Here is a 13610-nt window from a genome sequence, read left to right as displayed (position 1 = left end):
GACCCTGTGTGTGCATCACAAAACATCAAGGCACTTTGAATGTTGTGTCTCATCCAGAACAAACTGTTCTTTTAAATATGTCTCAGTCAGCCACATTTTTGTCATATTTTGTGCTCACATTTCATCACTATCATCGCCGTAAATCCTGCTAAATCCCACTGATGGAGAGAAAATGAAAAACTTGCTGCAGAGCTCTGAGGACAACTCCTCCACCCTGACCCCGCCTTGTCCTGCAGTACAGTACAGAGCCCCCTTGTGGCCTCCAAATGCTACTTTAGCTCAATTTCTATATTTGTAGATTGAGGATAATCTATTTAGGGAAATCTCTGCAAAGTAACAGATGGTGTTCTTTTAACAGAATTGAACATAGAATAAGTTGTTTGTTTGGCTGATGACACTGCACATTTATGTTCATTCCACATTGGAAATACAAAGTACTTCCCTCTTGGTGACCTTTCACCCTCATTCAATACTATAGCAACATTTTTACTCATTAAAATATAATGAAATTATAGTTTTTATCAGTGTTGTGTTAAAAAAAGTTTCTGTGATATTTAAAGGCTAAATAGAGGTGATCAATGCCAGTTTTTTTCTTCACTCTGTTCTTATCTCTGTCTATGATTTAGACTCAAGCGTGAAATCTAACACTAGAATTACAATCCTAAGAGACGTACAACAGCCTTTTGCACTGCTGTTTTGTTGGAAGAGAACAGGGACCTTTCCTGTCAATCTGTCAAAGCATTTCTTTCCAAAAGGACACACAACACCCTGCTCTAAGGCCCTGTCTAGACAACTTATCTCTGAGTTTTAAGGCTGGCAAAATGCTCGGATTAGGATATGATCCTCCACGAACATGCAGGATTATTTAGTTTACTATATAAACTGTGAGAGGTGTGGCCTAAAGCTTTTGTTGTACCACTAACGCTCAGAACATCTGACGTTGGCCATCTTTTATTTAGATCCGTAATCTTTTTTTAGGGAGAAGATGCATGAATAATTAATGACCTGTCTAGAAAATGAATCAGCCCAAAACTGCAGTTTGGGTTTTTGTACAAACAAGTGGAAGTCTAACTTAGATGCAAACCTCCTTTTTGAGAGAGACTTGGCCAAGAAGGCAGCATGAAATCTGACTAGACCTATGTGAATAAAAATGCAGTGCAATTCAAGCAGGAGACTAATTTGATGGAGCAAATCTGCCGTCGGGCATGATAGGAAAACATGCCCATTACAGCCGAAACGCCTCAAGTTACTGCTAACATGAAGCTAAATGATCTATTCAACTGCATAAAAAAGCCTCAAAAACAACCTGCATTGACAAGATTTACGATGTACGATCAAATCAAGTTGCAGGGTTTCCCAAACTAAAAAATCTTTCAATTGTCCATTGTATGTCTATTTTCAGGCTTGTATATTCGGGGAACATGCCACCTAATCCAATAATATGTCCTAATATTCCATGAGTTATTTATATATGTTCCTGACTCAACAGTGACCTGCTGAAAAACTAATGTGATGCTGAGTTTAGATACAATTCCCGAATCTGACTCTTAGATCACATTACATAAGACATATTTTATACTTAGAGCACATTTCCATTGTGTTCCCTACCATGCCTCAGGAAATGATGCTAGAGGCAGGAAGTGGATCCGTGAAAAGTAAAGAGGCGACAAACACATTCAGATTCTATGAAGTGACGGTCAGCAGGAAGGAAACGTGAAGCGCTGCTACTGGAACTACTGTTTATTTTCCCTCTCTGTCACTCAGAAGAAGAGAAACGTGAGTGTGTGTATGTGTGTGGGGGGGGGGGGGGGGGGGACTCCTACAGGAATGTCCTTTGATGAATGTGTCAAGCATTTATAGTAACAGCTAACATTTATAGAAACAGTGGAATGAATACCCTGGATGTGATTCACTTGTCATTTCATTTAAAAGAACATATCGATGGAGACAGACCGGAGACTTTGGAGAGTTGAATCAGTGGTCATTTTGTGACACCTGAACATCCACTTCTCCTTTTTAGACAGGGGTATTTCCCTTCCTTTGTTCCTTTATCTCTAACACTGCCACATGGCCGCTCTAATCAGCTCTCGCCATGTTAAGAAAACTTCATGAAGTGGAGCCTCAGTAGTTCTTGTTTGGAAATAAGATAGTGTATCAGCCTGTACATGTAGATAGGACATAAACTGCCTTGAGCCAGTTTTGACGATAGTCTCACTTACGTAGTAAAATTTAAACATTGAGGAAGGTGTTGATACTAATGTTTTTGTGTCAGTGTAAACAGGGCTGAACTTAGGGTTTAGACTTGGTTTGAGTGTGTGTGTGTGTGTGTGTGTGTGTGTGTGTGTGTGTGTGTGTGTGTGTGTGTGTGTGTGTGTGCGTTCTTGGCCTCGATGAGTAATTCTCTCCAGGATCTTACCCAGACGAACGGTCTCCCTACTCTCCAACTTAAAGCTGTGTTTGCAGCCATGCAGCAGCCAGTCATGTCCACAGGCTCAGAGTTGTTTTCTGTCTGAGTTACTGCCTGTGGCCCGCAGAAGAATGAGCGAGGCAGCTGCAAGAGAGGAGGGGGATTATAATGAAATGTAGTGTGGGACAAGGGGGTCAGTGGGTCAGCAGAAGAACAGAAATGACACACAAAACAAAGTAAAGAGAGACGATAGTTAGAATGCAATATTGTCATCTTTAGACAGTATATTTGAAGTTCCTTTCTGCCCATATTCAAAAGGAAAAACATCACTTTCTTTTACAGATGAGAAGCCTTTAAGTTTGCCTGCATTAACCAGTTTACTTCAAATCATGTTGAGTTGCATTCCAGCTTTTCATTAGCTTAACTATGTGTCTGACTAGTTACCCAGACGGTTATTGGTTTCCGTTTGAAACTTAAAGCCTGCTTGAGTTATGTTACTTTTTGCAAGTCTCATTTCATTTGCTATGAAGTGCAGACTATTTAAATTAAGCTACGCTTAAACCTAGTTAGCACTCAGGATAATGAATGCAGACTTTGATGGATTACAGAAGTCAGAAGTCATATCGCAGGGAAAAGATCACAAACCAGATATGAATGTTGTTTCCACCTAGCCACACAAAGAGTTTAGTGGAAACACTGCATCACTGACATTTTGTGGAGTTACTGTATGTGGCCACGTAATCAAAGTTCCTCAGACTCTGAAATATCATCTCTTATTGAGAGAAGAGAGCAATTAGAAATGTGACTATAATATTCATACATTTCAGGCAAATCGAAACATTTTGATCAAGTTTCACTATGCCTGTGCAGTAAAGATGATGAAACCCGGCTGAGCTGCCCAGTCAGCTGTTTCCTCCCCTCGTGCCAGTTGTCCGGCCAGACAAAGAGGACTCCTCCTGTCGTGGAGAAAGGGGGAATTTACGGCTCTAACCCTCAACCTAACCCCCCTCTCAACCTTCCCGCAACCCCCTTCAAAGGAGTGCCAGAGGAGCCTCTGTGTCAACAGGCAGCCAAACACAACCAGAACAGCAGAAACACTCTCACACATACATCTCATTCACAAGTACACAAATATCCCACCCTCATCACCAACATCTTAAATCACAGACGTGCAGTCATGTATGTGTTCATACAAACTTGAGCATATACTAACATACAAACCTATAAGCTCAAAGTCCACATTTTCCATGGCTCCTGAGTGTGAACCGGACACATTTCACACTATCAGGCCCAGACATCGACAATCTTCTTATAACATTTGAGGCCTCGAACGCAAATAGAGTTACTCATTATATTAAATCCACCTAGAAAGAGAGACAGAGTTCTTGCACATTGTGTCTTTTTTGGCTCTTGGCAGTAGGAAAACCATCCTTCATTAAATGCAACTGTATCAAGTAGTTGGCACACTCTGGAGAGGATTAAAGTAAATGATGTTGAAAAGATCTGGCGACACTACTACACTCCTCAGAGTTAAAGTATGTGTGCAGAGGGGGGTGACAGACATTTACTGAATGGAGAGACTCAATAACTTGAGGGAAGCGGATTGAAACAGAGGAGATATGAAAGAATGAGGGAGGGCAGAAAGAAGCTCAGATGGGGTTGTAGCTCCAGATTAGTTGTAGCACTTCAGCACAATGCTCTGCGAAGTGGCCTAGAATTGTATGGAGGATGCCCACCCGACTCTCCCTCCATCCCTCCCTCTCTTGGTGGGAATCGGGGGAGGCGCGGTCAAGCGAGTAAAGGGTTGATGGTTGTTTATGGGTTTGGCCTACAAGGCGCTGGGCTGTGTGTGTGATTATGTATTGGCCGAGGGGAAGTCTCTGGATGCTCCCAGCCCCTCTCCTGCTGGCCCTCAAGGGAGAGAGATCGGGGCCCGTCGCCTCATTCAGATCGGGGCCGGCTCAGTCAATCACAGGGACGCACGCACTGCCTGAGGCTGTGTGTCAGTGACTAAGGCTGACCCAGAGACGCAGTACGAGGAAAAGAAAGATGTCAAGTGCAGTACGTCAGAAAAAAAGCCTCTTCTTTTGGCTAAAGGTGGATAGATTACAGCTCTTTCTGCATTTCTTAATCAGCATTTTGAAATCTGCTTACCCACCTGCTCACAAATGACACACACACCCTCCTCTCTGCACCTCGCAGTCTCAGCAGACCAGCAGGACATCAATAATAGAAAGCCCATTTTGATCGCCAGACAGGCAAATTGATGCGTAGCGTGAGTGTGTATCTGCATGCAATATGGGATAAGATATGGACCAAGCTCCTCACAGGAGGAGTTCACTAACATCGGACCCTTCCTTCCACAGAAAGGTGTCAGGCCACACACTGATTTATTATATAATAAAAAATATTTGTGCTGTGGAAGGATAGAAAGATCAAGACTTGAGGTCAGATAAAATGTAGAAAAAGTCCAGCTGTGACAGCCCTCACGATCCTGGACCCCCCCAAAAGCCAGCTCCAGGACCCCCACTGCCTGCCTCATCACCCTTCCTTTTCTTAGAGACCATCTGCCCTCACCTTAAGACCAGAATACTGCCGCTAAGCCTCTCCGGGCTCTCACTCTGACACGGTGGATTTCCAAACAGCCGGGTGCTCACACAAAGACTTCTCTGGCTGCACCATAACAGTAACATGGAGGGAGGATTTGAGTCCCACATATGGTAATTATCCGTCTCAAATGAGGGATGAGTGAAGGTCAAGACTAGGACTTTCGGAGAGTGTCCTCTGTAAGCTTTTGGCTGGAGTATTATATGTCTCAGAGCGGGCCCAGGCTGGAGGCCGTGGAGAGAGAAGGGGCCCACAGGGGACATGTTGAGGTGGAGGCTGAGTTGGCAGCTTCAGCTCTTGGCGTGGGAAGGGTCTCGTAAGCTGCTTGTCCCCCTATGACTCCGGTCTGTTTCCCCATAGTCAGGCAGGCTTCTGAAGTGGCTTTCTGATTCTTGCACCCCTCACTCGGAATAATAGCAGCCACATGGGCCTCCTCCAGCTGTGAGCCATCACAGCGGCTGAAGCCAGCGTCACATTTTTTTATCTTCTTTCAATGTTTTGTTTTTATCTCGAAGTACATTAAACGAGTATTAAACTTAAGTCTAATTTTGAGGTACTTTTTTGGTATATTACTGCTTTTTCCTTCAACTAAAACTACAGTTTGTTCATCATTCTTAATGTGATTCCTAGTATGGTTGATGCCTGTCCACACATTCAGACAGTATATTAGTGACGCACACGTTGTTTAGCCTACTCATGTCTTTCAGCTGCGGGAAGCTGTGATCTACTCCGATTAAATTGAGATACAACTTTTGTAGCCCAGCAGTCATGTTTTATTTTAAAAACAAGGCCTACTGTACATAGCTTTACACCTTTCATCAAAACGTTACACTTTGCAGCACTTATCCAGATTAGATGGGACTGTTAACTCTTGTTTTCCAATGATAGCGACAGAAATGCTATTAGCGGGGTTACGGGGACATTCCGACTTAAGAATGTTCCAATGCTTGATTATTCATTTTGGTTTCAGCAGAGATTCTAATGCATCTTCTAACAAAAATATTATTCAGTACCTATCGACATAAAAACAAAACTTCTCATGCTGGATTCAAACCAAAACCCCACTCGTTACCAGCACTCTAGCCCTATGTGACATGGCAAGGCAACAAAATCATTATCACTGCTGTTTTTATTCACATTAATATTGTTAAAGGCTTTAACCCAAATTTATTTACAATGTGAGCGAGTTGATGCAGAATTTAAGCCATGAAATATGAATATTATAATAGGCTATTGCTTTGCAATCTCGTTTACCTTGTGTATCTTGCATCATTAAGGGAGAGGTAAAGCATCTAAAAGCTAGCACAATATGATCATAGAGGAAGTAGAGAAACAAGATACTTTGGATTTGTTTTAATGTTTGAGGTGCAATAAACAACACAGCAGCTTTTTGGCATGTTAAAACTATTATGTTCTGCCTCGTTCTTGGGAGTAACAGCTGGCGACATTACAGCCTCGCCTACTGATTTCAAATGTGTGCTAGAAAATGATATTTATAAATGACTATTATCATTATTATAAGCAAGACAATAAATGGCAAAGATATGTAGAAAATAAACGTATTTGAGATACGTTCATAACGAACGTAACGTGGGAGAAAATACGTTTCTGGCTAAACGTAATTGAGAATGCAGTTTAGTTCTGTGGGAACGTAATTTTTAGGAGACAGGGTTGGCAGGACTCTGATTCAAATACAGTGTAATGCAAGGGTTCTTTGTTTAATGTAAAGTTCCAGAGGATGCGTAGTCAGAAAAAGAAAAAGATCTGCATTCATTTAATTTTTTTAAATGTTGGGAGTTTTTTGGGAGTTGTTTTTTATTATAAAACAGAATAGGTGATGCATATTTTAAAAGACATCTCTATAAATGTTAAGGTCTTTTGAAGGGAATATTCCTGTCTTTATTAATATGTGAACAGAGTGTAAATAAGTGTTTTAAGTTTAAAAGTCCAAATTCTTCTTTGATATAGTAGTAAATGTAATTTATTTACGGTAAAACAAACTGATGTTCATTATAAAACGGTTTTGCTTTTAACTAAATAAATTATATTAATGTATAATTAAAAACTTTACTTTGATCTAATAATAAACATGAACTCAGTCCAAAAGGAGAAATGTAGTTATAACAAAGTACCACATGGTGTGTTGTCTTCAGAATGAATAGTCTTATTACTTTGTGTGAACGTCTTAGACAGAATCAATATATTTTACTTACCTTAACTTACATTTTTGAGGTTCCACAAAATCGGTACACTTAACAACTAAAACAAATGCCTTGTGAGGAACATATACCTGGGTAAACAAAAAACCTGTTCAACAGGTTGTTGGAACAAGTATGACACGCTTACCTGTTGTCCACAGTGATCCAGAGAGCAGTTGTCAGCAGGTTCCTCAAACAGAGGACAGTGATCATCAAAGAGATAGATAACTTATCAGGGTGTCGCTTCATCCCGATCTCTTCATGCAAGTCCTCTCTTCACTGCACTTTATCCGTGTCTTTCCCCTTCTGTTTGCGTCAGAGTCAGATGGTTATAACAACTAATATCCTTGTTTGTTGAAATCCTACTTTAGTCTTCTTCATTTGTCTTTGATCCACCCATTTGCTCTATGTCCCTCCCTCCTTCATCATTTTTTTTAACACAATGCAATACAATGAATCGTAAGGTGACAGTAGCAATAAAGAGGCTTGTTAAGTTAACCCAGAGGAACAAATTGTCCTTTGTACTTTTTTAGTTACTTTGAAGATTTAGATCAATTATAGAAAAAGATAATCAACAAAAACAAAATCAAACAAAACTGATTGAATCCTATATGTGACCTCTTGGCAGCAGTTGGAAGTTCCTGTTCTATTGATGAGTAAGTTCCCCCTTACTTTGCCATTGACAATCATACAGTATATGAATAGGCTATGAGATTATTATATGCATAATGATTCATCATTTATTTGCCTATATGTTGCTCTTGTATTTCTATTTTTAAAACATAAATACATCTTAATCATTTGAGTTTCCACAATATTTAAGTTACCTTACTACATTTACTCAATTTCTCTACTTAAGTACAATTTTGATGAACTTTAGTATTTCCATTTCATGCAACTTTATACTATTCCATCACAACATTTCAGAGTGAATATTACATATTTATGTATTTGTATCTAACTGGAATTCCTTTACATCTCACAATGTGTCAATAAACACACATCTTTTCAAATATTAAAAAACTTTCCATGACTGAAAGTTATATTTTGAATAACCATTTCCTTGCAATTTTGCTGGAAAAAGTAAAAGATGATTTTGACTATTATTATGGCCAAAATGACAATACTAAGGATTTTTTTATCAAAGTTGAGATCCTAATTATTTATCAAATGTATGAATTGGTGTAAGTGACAATATATTCTATTGCACCTTCTGGTTTAGCCCTCTTTTCAGAGGGTCTAGGAACTGATATGGGGGGAGAGTGAGTGGATTGGATTGAAAAGGCATAGTTTAGAGACAAATTCTGAGATGAACCCTCAGTCCACCAGGAAATGTCCTGATTCTTCAGATGCCCAGTCTCCTCTATCTCTGGACCTGGGAACTCATTTTTACCCGGTCGACAGTTCCCCAGGTGAAGCCTGATCACACCTTGACTGTGCAGCCGCAGCAAGAGGTCAAAATCAGCAGGCATAAAGTGGACAGTCCATGCAGCTTTTTTTATCATCGTAGTAGTGGTGATTCACCGCATTGAGTTCAAATGGGTGATTACTGAAGGGCCAGAAACCGTACAGATGCACGTTGGCACATTGTTCCAGCGCTATGTTAACCATCACTAAGCCGGTGCGGAGTAGGCCTCTGCGTAGACCTCTGGAGCGCCAGAAGAGGGCTAGACTCTGGAAGTAACAAGGGTTGAAGAACATGGGCTGGATGGGACTTTCCAAGTCCCTAATGCTGTATACTGTCCTGAGGCACACCGGAGTGGTGTGTGCATAGGAGAAGGGGGAAAGAACCATCATGGATTTGCCGTAGCTATGTAGACTCTCCACAAATGGACGGCGTGGTCCCATTAGACCTCCATACCTGAAAATAAAAATATGTCAAGCAACAACACCAAGGGAACACTCTATTGGTGCAGTGAGACTCATTTATTTACTCACTCCTTCAGCATAATGCTTGGGTTGGCTGTCACAAGGTCAGTCTTGGTGCCCACATGTTTCTCATAGCCTTTACCCAAAGAAGGTAGGTTGCACCTGAAAAGGCATAACAGACGAGTCAGAAATTATTATTTGGGATTATTCTGTGGATTTATGTCGCAATCGGCCTTTCAGTCCTCTGATCTTGACAGCTTTCTCACCTGATAAGAAACTGAGCCAAATCAATAATCTCTCCACAGCTGCTGTTTGTCAGAATCCCTGAGTTCCCAACAACAGCACACGTGTCCCATTTTTTCTTTGGAAATGGATTCTCCTGGAAATAAAACCAATGAAAAAATGTATTACAGAACAATAACATGCATGTGATTACACCATGTTTGTGAATGAGCAAGAGCCATGGGGATCTTTGTCTGGACCTTGTTTGCAAATCCCCTACTGTTGTGTCTCGTCAAATGTGTTAGTTATGTTTATGTATTTTGTCTGTCATTTCCTGTTTTATTTTGTATTTACCTCTTGTCTTTCATTTCAGGCCCTGTTTCTTCCTCCCCTTGTATGTTTTTCCCGCCATCATCAGCTTCTGCCCCGCCCCTGATTGTTTCCACCTGTTCCCACTCACCTCATGTTTAAATAGTCCTGTCTCTCCCCTGTCCTGTGTCAGTTCGTCTTGTTTGTTTCCCCGAATGGTCGTGCCAAGTCTCAGCTCTGAAAGGATCGCTTTTCACTCATGTCAGGTTTTGTTATTTTGTTTATCTTGTTTGCTTAAAGATTTTATTAAGTCCTCTTTTTGTTAAGCTAGTTTTTTCCTCCTTGTGAGCGCTTTATGTTCTTTCCACCACCTCCTCTGTTAAAAGGGATTACCTGAAACTGTGAAAATAAATGGGGGGGTTGTCCGGCTGGACCGGCTCCGTTGGCGATCGCGGTCGTTTGCGCTGACTTGTGAGCAATCTTTCCATTTTCGATCTGTGTTCACATAGCCCAGGGGTCTGCAACCTTTTTGACCAAAAGGTTTATGATTATGGCTGAAGATCGTCAGCGGTCTTCCTCTCCGTGTTGTTCCCCGATACGTAAAGGCTGCAGTGCAGCACCTTTAACAACTTCTCTCTACATATCAAAACATACCGGTAAACCAGCATCGTTTGCTGTGAAAGCATATAACTGTCCACACAGAATTAAATCCTGTGTTTCTCCAGTACTGTTCTTTGATTTATCCATTCGCTCATCGAGCCGGGGGTAAGATTATTCACCCGCAGGAAAAGGCGCTCGCGCGGGACCGTAGCAGGCTGTGACGCATATTTTAGTTGACCTAATTAAAACCGTTTTTTTAATTTATGTGTCACAGTATCACCTCAAAATACGAAACATTTTCAACCATGCAACAAAATATAAATAGTCCTACAAATACTTTTATTTTATTTCCTTCTTATTTTTGTCTAAGCTCAAGGGAGCCAGAGCAGAGGACTTAAAGGGCCGCATGCGGCCCGTGGGCCGCCGACCCCTGACATAGCCTAATGAGAATTATAACAACATTAGCCAAGTAACAGTTTGCGCTTTAACTTACAACGACCCCTGATAGATCTAGCGAGAATGTGTATACATATATATAGATACATTTTCATAACAAAACAATGGGGTTGCTAAGCCGTTGCTAGTCCAATTGTTGGAGTTGCTATAGCAACAAGCTACCCCCTGGCGCCGCCCCTGTGTCATTGAAAAGTAGAATCATTTAGAAAGATGTGAACATTGAAGTTTCTTTTTTATAAAAGCAAGATGTGCAATACTTAAAACGTTTATAAAGATCCTCCGAGTGTGTGTCATTAGTTAGCTGATAAAATGTTAGGGATAAATACCTTGACATATTGACTACAAGAGCTTGAATCAAACAAGCAACCTTGTATTTGAAAGATTAACTTACATAGCAACAGTCGCACCTGGTAAGTGGTGTGGCTGAGTACTTGAAAGGGTTCATGAAGAGGGGACTTGAATGTGAAATAAGAACAAGAAAATAAGTCTAAATGCATGAAAAAGCAGCAGAATATTTGAACTGAAAACTTTCGAACTAAAAACATACGTCACCAATAATGTGTAAAATATGTGGAACATGTTGAAGTCAGTGTGAAGTCTCCATCAGACGGAAAATAATAGGCTGTCAGTCTGTTAAACTCCAGTGACCACGTCATTAGTCTGCTGCTCTAATTATGTCAATTGGAGCTATGACATCATCGTGTTCCATGACACAGGTGTTTATATTTGAGCTAACGACATGTCCAGAGATCAAAGGTTTCCATGGTGATCAGTGAGAGGAGAGCATTTTTTTTTGCCCATGTTAACAATACCGTGTAACTGTCACGTTTGAAGGGACGAAATTGTGACATCTTCACGTCTCCCAGCATGGTAAATCGTCACATGTTCACGTCTTGCCGGGATACAGGGTTGGGTTAAACAGCTTAAAAACTAGCAAACACTAAATATCTTATGTGAAACCAATATAACATTTGCAATTATTTAAAACTTGTCAAACCGACAACAAAAAATCGCCACTTGCATGATGTATGAAAATTATCTGGTTAAGCCATCCTTAAAACAATTGGTTACACATGGTTAAACTTTGCTAACACATAGCCAAATAAAAAGACAGATGGTACATTAGGTGTTTATCTTGACACAACACTAAATGGATAAACATTTAAACTGGTGTTGTCTTCAGAATGAATAATCGTATGTGTGAATGTACATTTCTGTCTTAGACAGAATCAATATATTTGACTGACCTTAACTTACATTTTTGAGGTTCCACCAAATCGGTACACTTAACAACTACAACAAATTATGCCTTGTGAGGAACATATACCTGGGAAAACAAGTATGACACGCTTACCTGTTGTCCACAGTGATCCAGAGAGCAGTTGTCAGCAAGCTCCCCAAACAGAGGACAGTGATCATCAAAGAGATATATAACTTGTTCTCAGGGTGTCGCTTCATCTCGATCTCTTTCTGCAAGTCCTCTCTTCACTGCACTTTATCCGTGTCTTTCCCCTTCTGTTTGCGTCTGGGTCAGATGGGTATAAGAACTAATATCCTTGTGTCAGGATTTGAGTTTTGTGTGCTAAGTTTTGGTTTTATTTAGCTGTTCTGTGTTCCCTGTCGCATGTTTTCCTCCTTGTGTCTTGTCTGATCCTTCTTCCTGTGTTGCCTTCCTGTCGTTAGTTTCCCTGGTGTGTCTGATTGTCTCATTGTGTTCACCTGTTGCCCTTGCGTTTCTGCCTCCTTTACCCAGCTGTTTCTTGTCCCGTGATTACCCCTCTCTGTATTTAGTCTTGTCTTTCCCTGTGTTCCCCTGTCGGTTCATTGTTTGTCTTTCCCTTCCCGTCACGCTCCATGTTTGTCCTTGTAGTTTTGATCCTGGATTCTTTACTCATGCTCCCCTGTTTCGGTAATGTTAAGTTTGTCTCTTGTTTTCTTTTTGTCATCGGCTGTTGTAAATTAAAGCTCGCTTTTTGTTAATACTGCATTTGGGTCTTACCTTTTCCACGCATCGTAACACCTTGTTTGTTAAACTCCCACTTTAGTCTTCGTCATTTCTCTTTGGTCCACCCATTTTCTATATGTCCCTCCCTCCTTCTACATTTTTTTTAAACACAATGCAATACAATGAATCGTAAGGTTAGTAGCAATAAAGAGGCTTGTTAAAGCGCCAATGTCATGCTTTTCCGGTTATTACCCGTCCCCTTGTGTGTTATGAAGGTTTTTATGCATGTAAACGGAGTGTTCCAATCTCCAGCATACTTGGAATTCCACCGAGGCCACGTCCTTGATTTAGGGGTAATTTCGAGGCTGCACATGGGTAGACTTCTCGTCCTTCAAATCCCCACAATGCTTTGCGCACGGACCAATTTCAAAAACCCTTGCGGAGAATGGCTGTACCGACGCAGCACAGCACACATTTAAATGTAAGTATGTAGTGGCGTAGAACATGTGTTGGTAAATATTAGGGATGCACGATATTGTTTTTTTGAGACCGATACCAATACCGATAACTTCCTGCTTCTCAAGACCGATACCGATAATATAATATATATATTAGGGCTGCAACAAACGACTAATTTGATAATCGATTAATCTATCGATTAATGAAACGATTAATCGACTATTCGGACTATTACTGTATGCCTTGCACAATTTCTCAAACGCTCTTATTTAGCCATCAACTTTGAGATTTAGCTTGAGGTTGTTTTAGGCATGTGGAAACTAACAATGAAGACAATAAAGATGAATACTTGATTCAAAAATACATATATTAGATTAACTAAACACATTTTGAACAAAATTTAAAATGGCTTTTTATTTATATTAAATAAATAATATTTCACATCAAAATAAGCTCCAACAAGCCGTTTAGGACAGAGAGTGAATACCTGGTGAATACACATACTATACAGAGTAGCTGTATGAGAAACCAATGTGAT

General features: G+C 40.5%; 1 protein-coding gene and 1 pseudogene across 2 annotated transcripts in view; one reads left to right on the top strand and one right to left on the bottom strand.

The window, feature by feature from the left end:
* Nucleotides 1–13610, top strand: part of arhgap23a (Rho GTPase activating protein 23a) — an 85908-nt gene that overhangs the window by 5230 nt on the left and 67068 nt on the right. The gene's annotated exons all lie outside the window — the stretch shown is intronic.
* On the bottom strand, nt 7980–9670 carry LOC307016454 (alpha-2,8-sialyltransferase 8F-like; annotated as a pseudogene). Its single transcript, XR_013810545.1, has 3 exons — nt 9348–9670; nt 9151–9243; nt 7980–9073 (listed from the first exon to the last, which is right to left on the bottom strand). The product of XR_013810545.1 is annotated as an alpha-2,8-sialyltransferase 8F-like (transcript).

This window comes from Notothenia rossii, assembly GCF_949606895.1.
Source record: "Notothenia rossii genome assembly, chromosome: 8".
NCBI lineage: Eukaryota > Metazoa > Chordata > Actinopteri > Perciformes > Nototheniidae > Notothenia > Notothenia rossii.
This window is presented reverse-complemented; position numbering and strand designations above follow the sequence as displayed.